At 43.0% G+C, this 14,965-nt stretch overlaps 1 protein-coding gene across 3 annotated transcripts in view; it reads right to left on the reverse strand.

The window, feature by feature from the left end:
* akap1b (A kinase (PRKA) anchor protein 1b) overlaps positions 1-11,840 on the reverse strand; it is a 54,223-nt gene extending 42,383 nt beyond the window's left edge. The window contains exon 1 of one of the 3 annotated variants that reach the window (XM_072242990.1): positions 11,719-11,840. The gene's annotated coding sequence lies outside the window, so the exon portion shown is untranslated. The other 2 variants (XM_072242992.1, XM_072242991.1) reach the window with 2 other exon arrangements.
* Positions 11,841-14,965: the final 3,125 nt, after the last annotated feature.

Here is a 14,965-nt window from a genome sequence, read left to right on the forward strand (position 1 = left end):
CTCAATGGATTCATCACATCAAAGTGGCCTATTGCCACATGACATAAACCAGCAGCACAATAGTGCTTATCTACAACTCCATTCTGCATCATATAATCTCTGAAAAACTTATAAAACATGGAACAACTTACAACTGATGTATTCAAAAAGTCTTTAATTTCATGGGAACTGTACCTTAGAGGCTTGCATAACTACTGTCTTTCACTGTTAAAATGAAGTTCTTGGGAAGCTTAACAGCCCAAAGGCCAACTGTCTTGTTTGACCAAGGATTTGCAAACCATGGAAATTACACAAATCTCAAAAAATATTAATATTATCTTTGCAAACAATAAGCCGTGCTTTTAACCTACATCCCATGAACTTTGTTATAGCAAATTTAAAGTTTAACATATTCATATACAGCAGAAAGAGGCACCAATGCATATTTAATGGGTGCACTGTTTTTCATAATAGTTTCTGATACTGTCAGGAAGTGAATGCATAAAGTTGACACCCAAATGTTAAAATATTATGGATTATCTTTCCATTATTGCCTCCCTCAGAAACTTATCAATTTTGTCATATCCATCCAAACAACTAATATGCAATCAGGACTGAAATAATCAACCACTGAAGAAATCAACTCTTGCCCAAGAAATTCCCACAAACTTTGAAAGACTTTTGCACATCACCTGCCAGTTTGAACCCTCTCCCCCCCCCCCAACCTTATTGGGCATTTTGACCACCTGTTGTACAGTCTTCCTGTAGTCACAGTGTAGTTTCAGTACCACACAGTGATGCAACATGTCAGGATGCTCTACTGTGCATCGCTAGAATGTAGAATTTGTAGAGTCAAACTTTAAATTGATATCACCATGAATGCAAATTGCCAGTTGTTTGTCTACATGTCAGAATGTTTTCTTCCAGGCAAAAGGAGTCTTATTTTAAACAAACCACTTCCAAACTGTCAATAAGCATAATAAAAGAGATCCTTCATATGTTACTGGCTCTTTTTCAGCACCTTTCTGTGTATATAGCCTCGATGGCAGGTAGGCAAACGCTTTGAGATTCAGGTCTGATTTTATTCAAAGGTTTTGAATTCTTAGGCAGGGCTGGTCAAAACTGGTGCCAAAAGGATCTTGCCCGAAGTTGCAAAAAGTACAACTAAGGGTCAGTGACCAAGGGGTTGTCTACTTACAACTAAATGGATAAAATTCACCCATCCCAAGGACCATTGACCCTACATCTAGACAATGTGAGACTATCACTTCAAACAGTCGATATGACAGATGTAGCAAGGTGAAAACCAGTAAACGAAGTGGATGAATGCAATAGAAGGGTACGTGAACAGACCACAATGAGAATGGCTGAACAAATGCAGGAAGACACAATAAGCATTTGGCTTGTTTATACTGCAGATTTTACTAATTAGACTGGCAGCTCAGAAATCATGAGCGTTTTACTCACTGTCCTTAATACACTCTAAGTATTCATGAAAATTTATGCATTTAACTTTCCAAAATGCCCCTCAATATCTCCTATTTTCAAACAAGTCTATTTAAAGTTGAGAGCAATGGGCTTGCAAAACCCACTGAAACATCCTCCCAATATCTCCTTTATTACAGCCCACAATGTTACAGATTTTAAGCTCATATTTCATTATCTATGCTTTAATCTAAAAACAGGACTAACATGTCCAACCCAGGGAATTTGTCTGAACTGCTGCCATTACATCTCAACTTGGTGAGTAAAACTGTATAGAGTACTCCAAACATTAACTCAGCAACTTCACGTTGAGTCTAGTAAAATTCCCTCATTTTATACTTCATCCATGTTGCAATTAACGTTAATGTTATATTTGGATTTTCTGTCCAGTGAAAATAGCAGATAAATTGCAATTCAACTAATTTAATGCAAAACTAATTTGGAGTCAAGCCCATTTGGGTGTAAGGAGAAGCTTCATGTAGCTTTCAACTTTGTCTCATGTACAGTGCCTATAAAAAGTATTCACCCTCCCTTGGAAGTTTTCGTGTTTTGTTTTACAACACTGAATCATAGTGGATTTAGCTTGGCTTTTTTGACAGTGATCAACAGAAAAAGACTTGCATCAAAATTAAAACAGATATTAACTACAAATACAAAACAATAATTGCATAAATATTCTTCACCTATAATATGACACATCAAATCAATGGTGCAGCCAATTGGTTTTAGAAGTCACAGTTAAATGGAGATCCGTTTTTGGAGACCTGATTGTAGTAAAAATACACCTGTATCTGGAAGGTCCAACTGCAGGCAAGTCTGTATCCTGGCAAAAAACACATCACGAAGACAAAAGAACACTCCAAGCAACTCTGCGTAAAGGTTATTCAAAAGCATATATCTGGAGATAGATACATGAAAACTTCCAAGTCAGTGAATAATCTCTTGGAGTACAGTTAAGTCAATCATCAGAAATGGAAAGAATATGGCACAGCTCTAAATCTGCCTAGAGAAGGCAATCTTCAAAAACAAGTGACCATGCAAGGAGACTAGTGAGGGAGGCCACCAAGAGACCTATAACAACTCTGGAGGAGTTACAAGCTTCTGCGGCTGAGATGGGAGAGACTGTACATTCATCTGTTGCCAGGTGCTTCACCAGTTGCAGCTTTATGGGAGAGTGGCAAAGAGAAAGCCACCGTTGAAAAAACTCACTTGAAATCTTGGCTAGAGCTCAGGCCAGAAGGCATGTGGGAGACGCTGAAGTGAACTGGAAGGTTCTATGATCTGATGAAACCAAAATTGAGCTTTTCGGCCATCAGACTAAACACTATGTTTGGCATAAGACAAACACCGCACATCAAAAACACAACATCCTTACCATGAAGCATGGTGGTGGCTGCATCATGCTGTGGGGATGCTTCATTGCAGCAGACCCTGGAAGGCTTGTGAAGGTAGAAGGTAAAATGAATGCAGCAAAATACAGGGAAATCCTGGAGGAAAACCTGATGCAGTTTGCAAAAGAACCGACTTGGGAAAAGATTTGTTTTCCAGCAAGACAATAACCCCAAGCATAAAGCCAAAGTGAAATGGCTTAAAAACAAAGTTAAAGTCCTGGAGCGGTCAAGTCAGAACCCAGACCTCAATCCAATTGAAAATTCGTGGCTGGAGTTGAAAAGGGTTATTCACTCATGATCCCCATACAATATGACAAAGCTTGAGCAGTTTTCTTAAGAATGGAGAAAATTGCAGTGTCAAGACGTGCAAAGCTGATGGAGACCTACCCACACAGACTCAAAGTGGTAATTGCTGCCAAAGATGCATCTATTAAATACTGACTGAAGGGGGCAAGTAATTATGATCAATAATTTTGTTTAACAATTGTAATGTATTTAGAGCAATTTATAGAAATTTGTTTTCACTTTGACATGATCTCAGAACAGCCAAATGAAATCTACTGTGATACAATATTGTAAAACAATAAAACATGAAAACTTCCAAGGGGAGGTGAATACTTTTTAAAAATCAGTGTACAAGGAAACCCAAAACAGTATTTTAGTCTCTGGCTGGATAGTATACCACATTTCCACTTTTCCTACCACAGCACCATTACGCTATTTCACCACAACACGCCATTTACCAAATTTGTACTAAGTCACTTGTCAACAGCCGTCTACATTCTGCACTTCATACATGCTTTCCTTCAGTGCTTCACAATGTGAGTTGAGAGGTTGAGAAAGGAATTCTCAAAAGCTGAATATGCCTGGCTGTGGCAAGCAGTATCCAAGTCAGAAAATTTTACCATAATATTGCATCATCAGTTCTTCCAACTGATTAAAATAAACAAATGACAAAAAGCAAGCTCCCTTAGCAGGCAACTCAATAATAGAAAAATCATACAAAATACTTGCAACCAGAGACTAGTATTTTCCCAAAAGGTTTGGGTTAGGACTACCTCAGTCAATTGACAGGTTTTACACCATTTTCGTAACCAGACTTAGACCACAATACAATCAAGTTATAATATATTTAATGCTTCATGTATTGCTGCCTGCCAAGAAAATTTAGGACAACAACTGCTCAAGTATGTGCCAGAACTACATGACTCATTACATCTGTAGTTGAAATAGTCTAAGTGAAATTTTAAGAGCATGCCTCAAAGTAATCTGATTGCTCAGAGCCCAGCACCAGAAGAGAGACAGATCATGTAAAAGCTGTCTGTTGGGCTCCAGTAAGATTTTACCTCAAGGGACTAGCAAGCACAGACTGTACACCCACCAAAAGCTGAACTTCCCGGTGACCAAACACTTAAATTGTGATTCCTATTCTGAAACGCTGGTCCATAGCCTCTTCTCCTGCTACGATGAGGCTACTTTCAAGGTGGAAGAGCAGCACCTGATATTCTGTCCAGGTGGCATCCAACCTGATGGTATGAACATCAATTTCTCCTTCCAGTTAAAAAAAAAAATCCCTCCCTCCTCTTCTATTCCCCACACTGGCCTCTTACCTCCACGCCCCCCCCCACCAGTCCCCTGCCCCCTTCTCTTTCTCCCATGATTCACTATTAGATTCATTATTCTCTAGCCCTTTTTTTTTTAAAACCTTTCCCACCCACCTGGCTTCACCTATCACCTTCTAGCTATCCTCCTCCCCCAACTATTTCATTCTGTCATGTTCCCCTTTCATTCCAATTGAACGTTGATTGTTCATTCTTGTGGATGTTGCCTGACCTGCTGAGTTGTTCCAACATTTTCTGTTTTGCTTTGGATTCCAGCATCTGCAGATTTTCTTGTTTATTATTTACAATTTACTAGAATCTTACAAAGGTTTTGTGCCTGTCACTGGAGAAGATAGTAAGTGGATGGACCCAGTAACTAGGAACTGGCCACATCGTTTTTATAAAGGGACATATTGACATTGCCCATAAAGGTCTATATCAAAAAACTTTCCATATACCCCAATGCAATCTCTTCAATGTCATCTTGTGTTTTTCCAAAGCAGACACTGTGATTACTTAGCAATTGTGCTTCTTCTCCCCCCTCCCACACTTCTAAAGGCCAAATGGTGTGAATTCCTTTTGACTTCAATTCCACAATCTTTAAATGTGTCCCATATTCCAGTCACCACTGCCGTCCAGGGTAGAGAATTCTAGAGATTCACGAGCCTAAAAAATTCCAACAAATCTGCCCCCATTCAACTCTTCCACTTGTGGAGTAATCTCAATACCCACCTCATGACTCTCAAGATCTTTCCTCTCAAAATTACCTCACGATACAGGTCTAACTTTAAGTCATGTGATGAGGCAATCCTTGCATTCATGAAACAGCCTAGCAAATCCTTTCTGTACTACCGACAAAACCACAGTCCTACACACCTTACCAACACTAGAATTGTAAAACTATTCCTAAATTCCCAAAAAGGCCATTTGCTTTCTGAATTTTTCATTGCATCAAAAACCAAGTTGGTTCATGAACAAAATATTTATGTCCACCACTGGTCTACAGGTCTACTACATGTCTAGTTAGTTAACTTTCCTTCTGATTCATCTCATCGGATATCAAGGACCAACATTTTCTTATTTTAAACTCATCTGCTCAGCTTTTACCCAATCAATCTTTCTAAATCCTGTTGGCAGAGTCCAGACATTGTCAGTTTAGGGCTGCTTTCCATCTCTGGCAAAGATGGATAGCTTACAACTCAATCTTTCTTTTTAAAAGAGAGCAAGTTCTTGAGTGCCAAGAACTATCCTTAGTCTTTGAATTCTGAGAAACCCATTTACTCTTACTGTAAATGTCTTCAATTCACACTAGCATGTGATGAACCAATCTTGAAATCCAACTCCTCGCATCTACAGGGTCCCCTCTTGATTCTGCCCTGTAACAAACTTGTCAATTTCCCTTTAAGATATCGATTGATGTAGTTGTATTAATCTTGTCCAAATTATTTTAGTGGAATTGGAGTAGCAGAGTTTACAAATAATGTGTGCAACCACAGCGCACAACTGATTTAGTGTTATCTATTATCAAAGGGAGGATGTGGTACTACAAGAGTGCATCGTGAAATGGCGCAAGTAAAATGCTGCGTCCAGTACATCAGGAGTGGAAAGCCATTTCATACACCTACATGACCATCATCTGCATCACTGATTCAGTGCAATGTGAAAGCAACATTTAAATTTCAGTAACACACAAAGTTGCTGGTGAACGCAGCAGGCCAGGCAGCATCTCTAGGAAGAGGTACAGTCGATGTTTCAGGCCAGGACTCTTCATCAGGACTAACTGAAGGAAGAGTTAGTAAGAGATTTGAAAGTGGAAGGGGGAGGTCCAAAATGATAGAAGACAGGAGGGGGAGGGATGGAGCCAAGAGCTGGACAGTTGATTGGCAAAAGGGATATGAGAGGATCATGGGACAGGAGGCCCAGGGAGAAAGACGGGGGCGGGGGGGGGGGTGGACAGACGGATCCAGAGGATGGGCAAGGGGTATAGTCAGAGGGAGAAAAAGGAGAGTGAGAGAAAGAATGTGTGTATAAAAATAAATAACGGATGGGGTACGAGGGGGAGGTGGGGCATTAGCTGAAGTTTGAGAAGTCAATGTTCATGCCATCAGGTTGGAGGCTACCCAGACGGAATATAAGGTGTTGTTCCTCCAACCTGAGTGTGGCTTCATCTCAGTTATGTTTCATTCAGCTTAGTAATAAGTCTGTTCTTAGTGTGTGCTGCATAACCTTTCAAAGGAGTACACGTTCTTCCAGGTTCTTTATAAACCAAACAGCATGGATGCTTCTACACCAGATATAAATATCTACCCACGAGCCACTTCAAGGACAAGTGATGTGGCACCAGGTCGTTTGCATATCTAATAGGAAAATAAAATTGGACATAAATTCAATGGGACAAGTTATTCCACTTAGAGGATTAATTTTCCCACTCCATTTGCCTGGAAACACCACCATATAGCCTGACTACGAAACAAGGGTTGGACAAGGGCCTAGCAACTCCATCCTGTAAAAACCCAGGACTACAGAAAGGCCAACAGAAGCTCCAAAGATCTCATCCCTGGGGGGGGGGGGGGGAAGGATCGTTGAGATTGGCTACACCTGGGAACAATTTGAAAGAGATCATCCAAGGACAAAGGATTCCGGCAAGCTGATGTAGCAGCCTAAGCCACAGTAGGTGACGGGCTCAAGTACATGCCTGGCAAATCTTGCATTTCCAATAGTATTGCTAGCTCAAAAGTTTCTTGTAATACAGACTCAGCTCGATGATGATCTCCCAAATGTTGGAGGATGCCAAAAACTAATCACATGAGAACTCTTATGGCCAGCTTCATTTACATCCAGCAGCATTATGTGAAACAGCTTCTAACAGTAAAGGTCAGACCATTGAAATTATGCATCTTATGACTGTGTATGCACAAACACCAGCCCCTTTAGCAAGCATAACCTTGAGCTGACCTCACCCATCTTAACCTTTGCTCTACTTTTCACTAAAGTCTCCACTCATACCTGGTGAGGAACTTGATTTATTTAGAGATACAGCACAGAACAGGCCCTTCCCACCCATTTGACCCTAGCCTGATCACAGTACAATTTACAATGACCAATTAACCTAACCTGTGCATCTTTGGACCCTGGGAGGGAAGAGTACTGAAACACATGGGAAAGATGTACAAACTTCTTACAAACTGCACTGGAATTGAACTCAGGTGCCAAGAGTCATAGTAGTGTTGCAGTAACCTGTACACTACTGGACTGGTTCCACCATCTTCGTTTGGCACTCTGAAAAAAAAATCTCCCACTGTATGTCAGTAATGTTGTTTTGTTCTAAACTCTGCTCGCAGAAGATCAATGTCTTGCCAGTTCCCAATTTCCTCACCTCAATTATGGTTGCCATCTCCCCTCCCCCCCCCCCCAAAAATCAGGGCCAGTGTTACAATATACTCCAAAACTATTTCCATTTTAAATGCTTATGCAATACACAATTGTGTTAATTATTTGATTCAAACTGCTGACAAGCCCACAGGACGTACACTTGAATATTGCAGCAGTCACAGCTTTCATCTTAACCAGGTTTCCAAAAAGGGGAAGCGAGAATCCATGGACCAATCAGCCTTTAATTTATTCCCAGGATGTCACCGTTATTCCCAGGATGTCACCGATCAGCCAATGATTCACTTTTGTCCTTCAGCAAAAATACTCGCATGAAGTAACTGCACAAGGAGTGCCAGTAGTTAGGCACAGCAATAACAAAGGCACATGAGGAAAAGATCCAGTCAGGGGATGTACTTCCAGACATCTGCTCTGTCATGATTTGTGGTGAATGCCAAGACTTTGAGGTGCTGTCAAAGTAAAGCAACACAAACTGCTGGAGGAAGTCAGCAGGTCAGACACTTCCTGATGAAGGGTCTCAGCCCAAAACATTAAAACTTATTCCTCTCCATAGATGCTGCCTGACCTGCTGAGTTCCTCCAGCATCTGCAGTCTCGTATTAATGATTGCTGTCAAAGCAGACTTGGCAAAAAGTAATTCAAAATCAAGTTTATTGTTACATACACAAGTACACACATGAACAGGCAGTATTCATATAATTTACACAAATCATACAATCTTCTTCTACAGGAAAGGACAATTAGAATAATAAACAAAATCCATTTTAGCACAAACAGGTCACCTTATTGCTAAACTGTAGTGACTCAGCTTTTGCCCATTGTTCAAGAACCAAATGGTTGAAGGAGGCAGCTGTTCTTGAACCTGGTGGTGTGGGACATTCAGTCTCCTGTAATTCCTGACATTTAACAGTACAATGGGAGAAGTCGGTTAAAGTATTCAATGGATCACAGCTGCTCCATTTTCCCTCTCAGCCCCAATCTCCTGCCTTCTCCCCGTATCCCTTCATGCTGACTAATCAAGAATCTTAAATATATCCAATGACTTGGCCTCCAGTCACTAGTGGCAACGAATGCCTCCTTCATTTATGGGGCTCAGTAATTGTAATGATTTTGAATGTTACAGGCCTGCAGATTATTATTGTCTGGTATGTTATTAACCAAGTCATAGAGGAATAAGCTATATTTGAGCATTTGTAAACTGAAATGAATACCAGTGTGACAGATGCCCACGTCATTCTGCATGCAGCCACGATATTGACCCAGAACAGATATGACAGACCAACTTTAAAAAGCAATTAAGTTTACTGGTATAGAAGTTTAGTGTAGTTACTGAAAGATAACAGTGATATGGCATGCAACATTGAGCGTTCTTTATCTCAGACACCTGATATCAACAAAGAGAGCCACCTTCCAAATAAACCACGCTGCCCTAAATACAGATCAGCCTCAATCTCAAGACAACAGCTTACCTATGTCAGTTACCCATTATGTATTAAGGTGTTAATACATTAAACAGGTGGTGCACAATTATCCAAAGACGAGCAAGGACTTGTGCAAATCTGTATACCAAGTTGCACCCTCCATCTTCGAGTCACCTGACTAGACCAGAGGAGAAAAGTCTCAGCTTCTTCACTCCAACTCTATAGAATCATCTACAGCTTCCAAAAAGTATCTCAAAATGTTTAATGAAACAGTAAATAACCCAAAATGAACCTTTTCCCCAAAAAATGTACAGTGTAGTGCTTTCAGCATTTACTTCAGCTTTCCAGCAGCTGCAGTATTTTGCTTCTGCAGATTTCCTACACTACACATGACCTTAGCCAAAAGGCTGAGAAGGAATCCAGGACGACTATGTTCTGTAGGTTTCAAATTAAATGTCCTATGTAAATTAGTTTCAATTCTTAACCCATCAAGACATACACATTGATATGCAAACTGAGGGAACTGCAAATTAAGGAGATATTTTAATTAGAAAATGCTGACCTGCCTGTGATCTAAAGACCATTCAACAGGACATCAAGGAGCAATGCCTCAAAAAGGCAGCATCAATCATTAAGGACCCCCATCACTCAGGTCATGCCCTCTTCTCATTGTTACTATAAGGGAGGAGGTACAGAAGCCTGAAGGCACACACTCAGCAATTGAAGGAACAGCTTCTTCAGTTCATGGACTTTGAATCCATGAACACTGCCTCACTACTTTTTAAATATCTATTTTTGTACTACTTAGTTTAACAATTCACATTTTTTCCTACTACAATTTGTACTGTACTGCTAAGCAAAGATGAATTTCACGACATGCCGGTGATATTAAATCTGATTCTGATCTATGATTTAAATCCAATTCAACACTACTACCCATGACTGTCCATTCCCTTCTTCCTGCTGCCTGACCTGAGTTTACTGAAATGTAACAGCCAAAGTCTGGTGGAAGTCAGATTTGCATAAAAACTTAAGACAACAGTTCAGAAGCTGACTCTTACCACCAATTGGTAAAATGAAGCTAAACAGACCTTTTAAAGATGGTGCTCTTCCAAAACTGGTTACCCATGAGAAAGATCGTTTAAACAATACTTGGGCTTTAACAGTTATTTATTACACATGAATCAGAATAACATGAACAAATTAAAGTGTTTAAGAACCCAAGAGTGACTTAACTGTCAAATAGAGGTCAGTATTTTACAGTTACTATTTTCAATAGTGCTTAAAAAGATGACAAAAGGCAGCTGCTTCCAATTCACCACTCACTATCTGTCCAATGTACTACAGACCATGAGAAGACATCACTGCACTTAAAGCCAAAACCATGAAGTCAAAACATTATTTAGCTGCAGGCACACTACATATATAAAAAAAATAAAAGGGGCAGACCAGGGCAATAGCTATAACATACCAAAACTTAACCCACAAGAGGAAAAGTATTACCCGACCAATTCAAATAAATGATACACCGATTATGGGCAAAAAGCCACGTACGATGATTTTGCAAGTAGAGGGCCTCACCAATTTAAAGAGAAATCTAGATTGAGGTAATACTGTAATGGGGAAAAGCTGACCTGCCTGTGATCTAAAGGCAATTCAATACAATTAGCCACACTGCCCATACCTCTCTTCCTGTTGTCCAATCTGCTGAGCTCCTACAATAACTCGTTTTATTTTGTTCCAAGGTTTACTTCAAGCTGGCAGTAAAGGCAACTCTTCCCTAACCATTTAGAGAGTCGCATCTTCATTCCATCAACACAAAGACGAGACGAATACTTGAAATGGCTCCAACCCAAATTCTACACTCAGGGTTTCTAAGCACCACCCACTCAGTGCAGCCTCCCAGCGAGCCTGGGCTTTTATCACTTGAAAACACAAACAGAAGGGCCGTTCTCCCGTCGGTGCCGGTGAAGGTGAACGGGGGGCGGTCCAGTGACCTACAACACTCAGGAGGGACAATGGTAAGAAAGACTGTCGGGGAAGAAGATGGTATGAGGGAGCTAGTCTAGACTCCACATTGCCTTAAGCAGACGTCCAGCACTCGCCAGCCCCAGCCGCCTAACCGTACCCCGGACTCAGCCGTGTTCCGACTCCAGGGCCCAGACCGACCTTGGATACAGAAGCCCGGGGTCACTGCGGCACAGGGCGCTGCCAGCCGTCCAGCCACAGTCCTCGGGCGGACTCGACAGGCGGTGGTCCGGGAACAGCCAGGAGAGACCCAAGGGTGAAGCGTGAGAGGCCTGGAGCAGCGGACAGGCCAGAGCCGGGACCCCCAGTGACGTGCGCACCCTGGAGAAGCCCCTTCCCCCTCCCGGCAGCCGGAGGACAGCGGAGGCGCTCGGTTACGGCGGCCAGCAGTCCTTTAGGCTGGCGGCCCGGTCGCGGTACTCACGGGGCCGCTCGGTTGCCGCAGTCACGCCGCTTCGTCCCCGGCTCCGCTTGTCCGGCCCGCCGCCTGCACGTGTCCACGAGACGCCGCTAATGCAACCACCGCCTCCTCTCGCGAGAACACGCTTTTGGACCCGCCCACCGTCCCGAACCGTCTCCGGAAAGTCGCACCTCAGGCCACGCCCACCCCAAGCGAGATCTCATTTGCGGAGGAAGGCAATCTCACGCGAGAACTCAACGGAGAGGGGGTGTGTGTGTGTGTGTGGGGGGGGGGAGAGCGGTAAAGTCAGTGCAAGGCTCCGATTGGAGGAGAGGCCCAAACCCGCTGTCCAATCAGGTTGCACGCTTCAGATTTGAAGCACTGGGTGCTGAAGGGGCTCAGCAGGGTAGATGACGAGATAAGATAGAAAATACGAGGAAATTCAGCAAGTTGTATGGGCAGTAACTGGGTAGGAAAAGTTTAGAAGGTTGAAGGGCCTGAAGTCTCACACCACGAGGTTCATACAACATAGAATAGTACAGCACAGTACAGGCCCTTCGGCCCACAATGTTGTGCCGACCCTCAAACTCTGCCTCCCAGATAACCCCCCCACCTTAAATTCCTCCATATACCTGTCCAGTAGTCTCTTAAACTTCACTAGTGTATCTGCCTTCACCACTGACTCAGGCAGTGCATTCCACGCACCAACCACTCTCTGAGTGAAAAACCTTCCTCTAATATCCCCCTTGAACTTCCCACCCCTTACCTTAAAGCCATGTCCTCTTGTACTGAGCAGTGGTGCCCTGGGGAAGAGGCGCTGGCTGTCCACTCTATCTATTCCTCTTATTATCTTGTACACCTCTATCATGTCTCCTCTCATCCTCCTTCTCTCCAAAGAGTAAAGCCCTAGCTCCCTTAATCTCTGATCATAATGCATACTCTCTAAACCAGGCAGCATCCTGGTAAATCTCCTCTGTACCCTTTCCAATGCTTCCACATCCTTCCTATAGTGAGGCGACCAGAACTGGACACAGTACTCCAAGTGTGGCCTAACCAGAGTTTTATAGAGCTGCATCATTACATCGCGACTCTTAAACTCTATCCCTCGACTTATGAAAGCTAACACCCCATAAGCTTTCTTAACTACCCTATCCACCTGTGAGGCAACTTTCAGGGATCTGTGGACATGTACCCCGAGATCCCTCTGCTCCTCCACACTACCAAGTATCCTGCCATTTACTTTGTACTCTGCCTTGGAGTTTGTCCTTCCAAAGTGTACCACCTCACACTTCTCCGGGTTGAACTCCATCTGCCACTTCTCAGCCCACTTCTGCATCCTATTAATGTCTCTGCAATCTTTGACAATCCTCTACACTATCTACAGCACCACCAACCTTTGTGTCGTCTGCAAAGTTGCCAACCCAACCTTCTACCCCCACATCCAGGTTGTTAATAAAAACCACGAAAAGTAGAGGTCCCAGAACAGATCCTTGTGGGACACCACTAGTCACAATCCTCCAATCTGAATGTACTCCCTCCACCACAACCCTCTGCCTTCTGCAGGCAAGCCAATTCTGAATCCACCTGGCCAAACTTCCCTGGATCCCATGCCTTCTGACTTTCTGAATAAGCCTACCGTGTGGAACCTTGTCAAATGCCTTACTAAAATCCATATAGATCACATCCACTACACTACCCTCATCTATATGCCTGGTCACCTCCTCAAAGAAGTCTATCAGGCTTGTTAGACACGATCTGCCCTTCACAAAGCCATGCTGACTGTCCCTGATCAGACCATGATTCTCTAAATGCCCAGAGATCCTATCTCTAAGAATCTTTTCCAACAGCTTTCCCACCACAGACGTAAGGCTCACTGGTCTATAATTACCCGGACTATCCCTACTACCTTTTTTGAACAAGGGAACAACATTCGCCTCCCTGCAATCCTCCGGTACCAATCCCATGGACAACGAGGACATAAAGATCCTAGCCAGAGGCTCAGCAATCTCTTCCCTCGCCTTGTGGAGCAGCCTGGGGAATATTCTGTCAGGCCCTGGGGACTTACCCGTCCTAATGTATCTTAACAACTCCAACACCTCCTCTCCCTTAATATCAACATGCTCCAGAACATCAACCTCACTCATATTGTCCTCACCATCATCAAGTTCCCTCTCATTGGTGATACCGAAGAGAAGTATTCATTGAGGACTCGCTCACTTCCACAGCCTCCAGGCACATCTTCCCACCTTTATCTCTAATCGGTCCTACCTTCACTCCTGTCATCCTTTTTTTCTTCACATAATTGAAGAATGCCTTGGGGTTTTCCTTTACCCTACTCGCCAAGGCCTTCTCATGCCCCCTTCTTGCTCTTCTCAGCTCCTTCTTAAGCTCCTTTCTTGCTTCCCTATATTCCTCAATAGACCCATCTGATCCTTGCTTCCTAAACCTCATGTATGCTGCCTTCTTCCACCTGACTAGATTTTCCACCTCACTCATCACCCATGGTTCCTTCACCCTACCATCCTTTATGTTCCTCACCGGGATAAATTTATCCCTAACATCCTGCAAGAGATCCCTAAACATCGACCACATGTCCATAGTACATTTCCCTGCAAAAACATCATCCCAATTCACACCCGCAAGTTCTAGCCTTATAGCCTCATAATTTGCCCTTCCCCAATTAAAAATTTTCCTGTCCTTTCTGATTCTATCCTTTTCCATGATAATTATAAAGGCCAGGGAGCTGTGGTCACTGTCCCCCAGATGCTCACCCACTGAGAGATCTGTGACCTGACCCGGTTCATTACCTAGTACTAGATCTAGTATGGCATTCCCCCTGGTCGGCCTGTCCACATACTGTGACAGGAATCTGTCCTGGACACACTTAACAAAGTCTGCCCCATCTAAACCCTTGGAACTAATCAGGTGCCAATCAATATTAGGGAAGTTAAAGTAACCCATGATAACAACCCTGTTATTTTTGCACCTTTCCAAAATCTGCCACCCAATCTGTTCCTCTGTATCTCTGCTGCTACCAGGGGGCTATAGAATACCCCCAATAGAGTAACTGCTCCCTTCCTGTTCCTGACTTCCACCCATACTGACTCAAAAGAGGATCCTGCTACATTACCCACCCTTTCTGTAGCTGTAATAGTATCCCTGACCAGTAATACCACCCCTCCTCCCCTTTTTACGCCCTCTCTATCCCTTTTAAAGCACTGAAATTCAGGGATATTGAGAATCCATTCCTGCCCTGGTGCCAGCCAAGTCT

The sequence above is a fragment of the Mobula birostris genome, chromosome 25 (genome assembly GCF_030028105.1).
Source record: "Mobula birostris isolate sMobBir1 chromosome 25, sMobBir1.hap1, whole genome shotgun sequence".
Classification (NCBI taxonomy): domain Eukaryota; kingdom Metazoa; phylum Chordata; class Chondrichthyes; order Myliobatiformes; family Myliobatidae; genus Mobula; species Mobula birostris.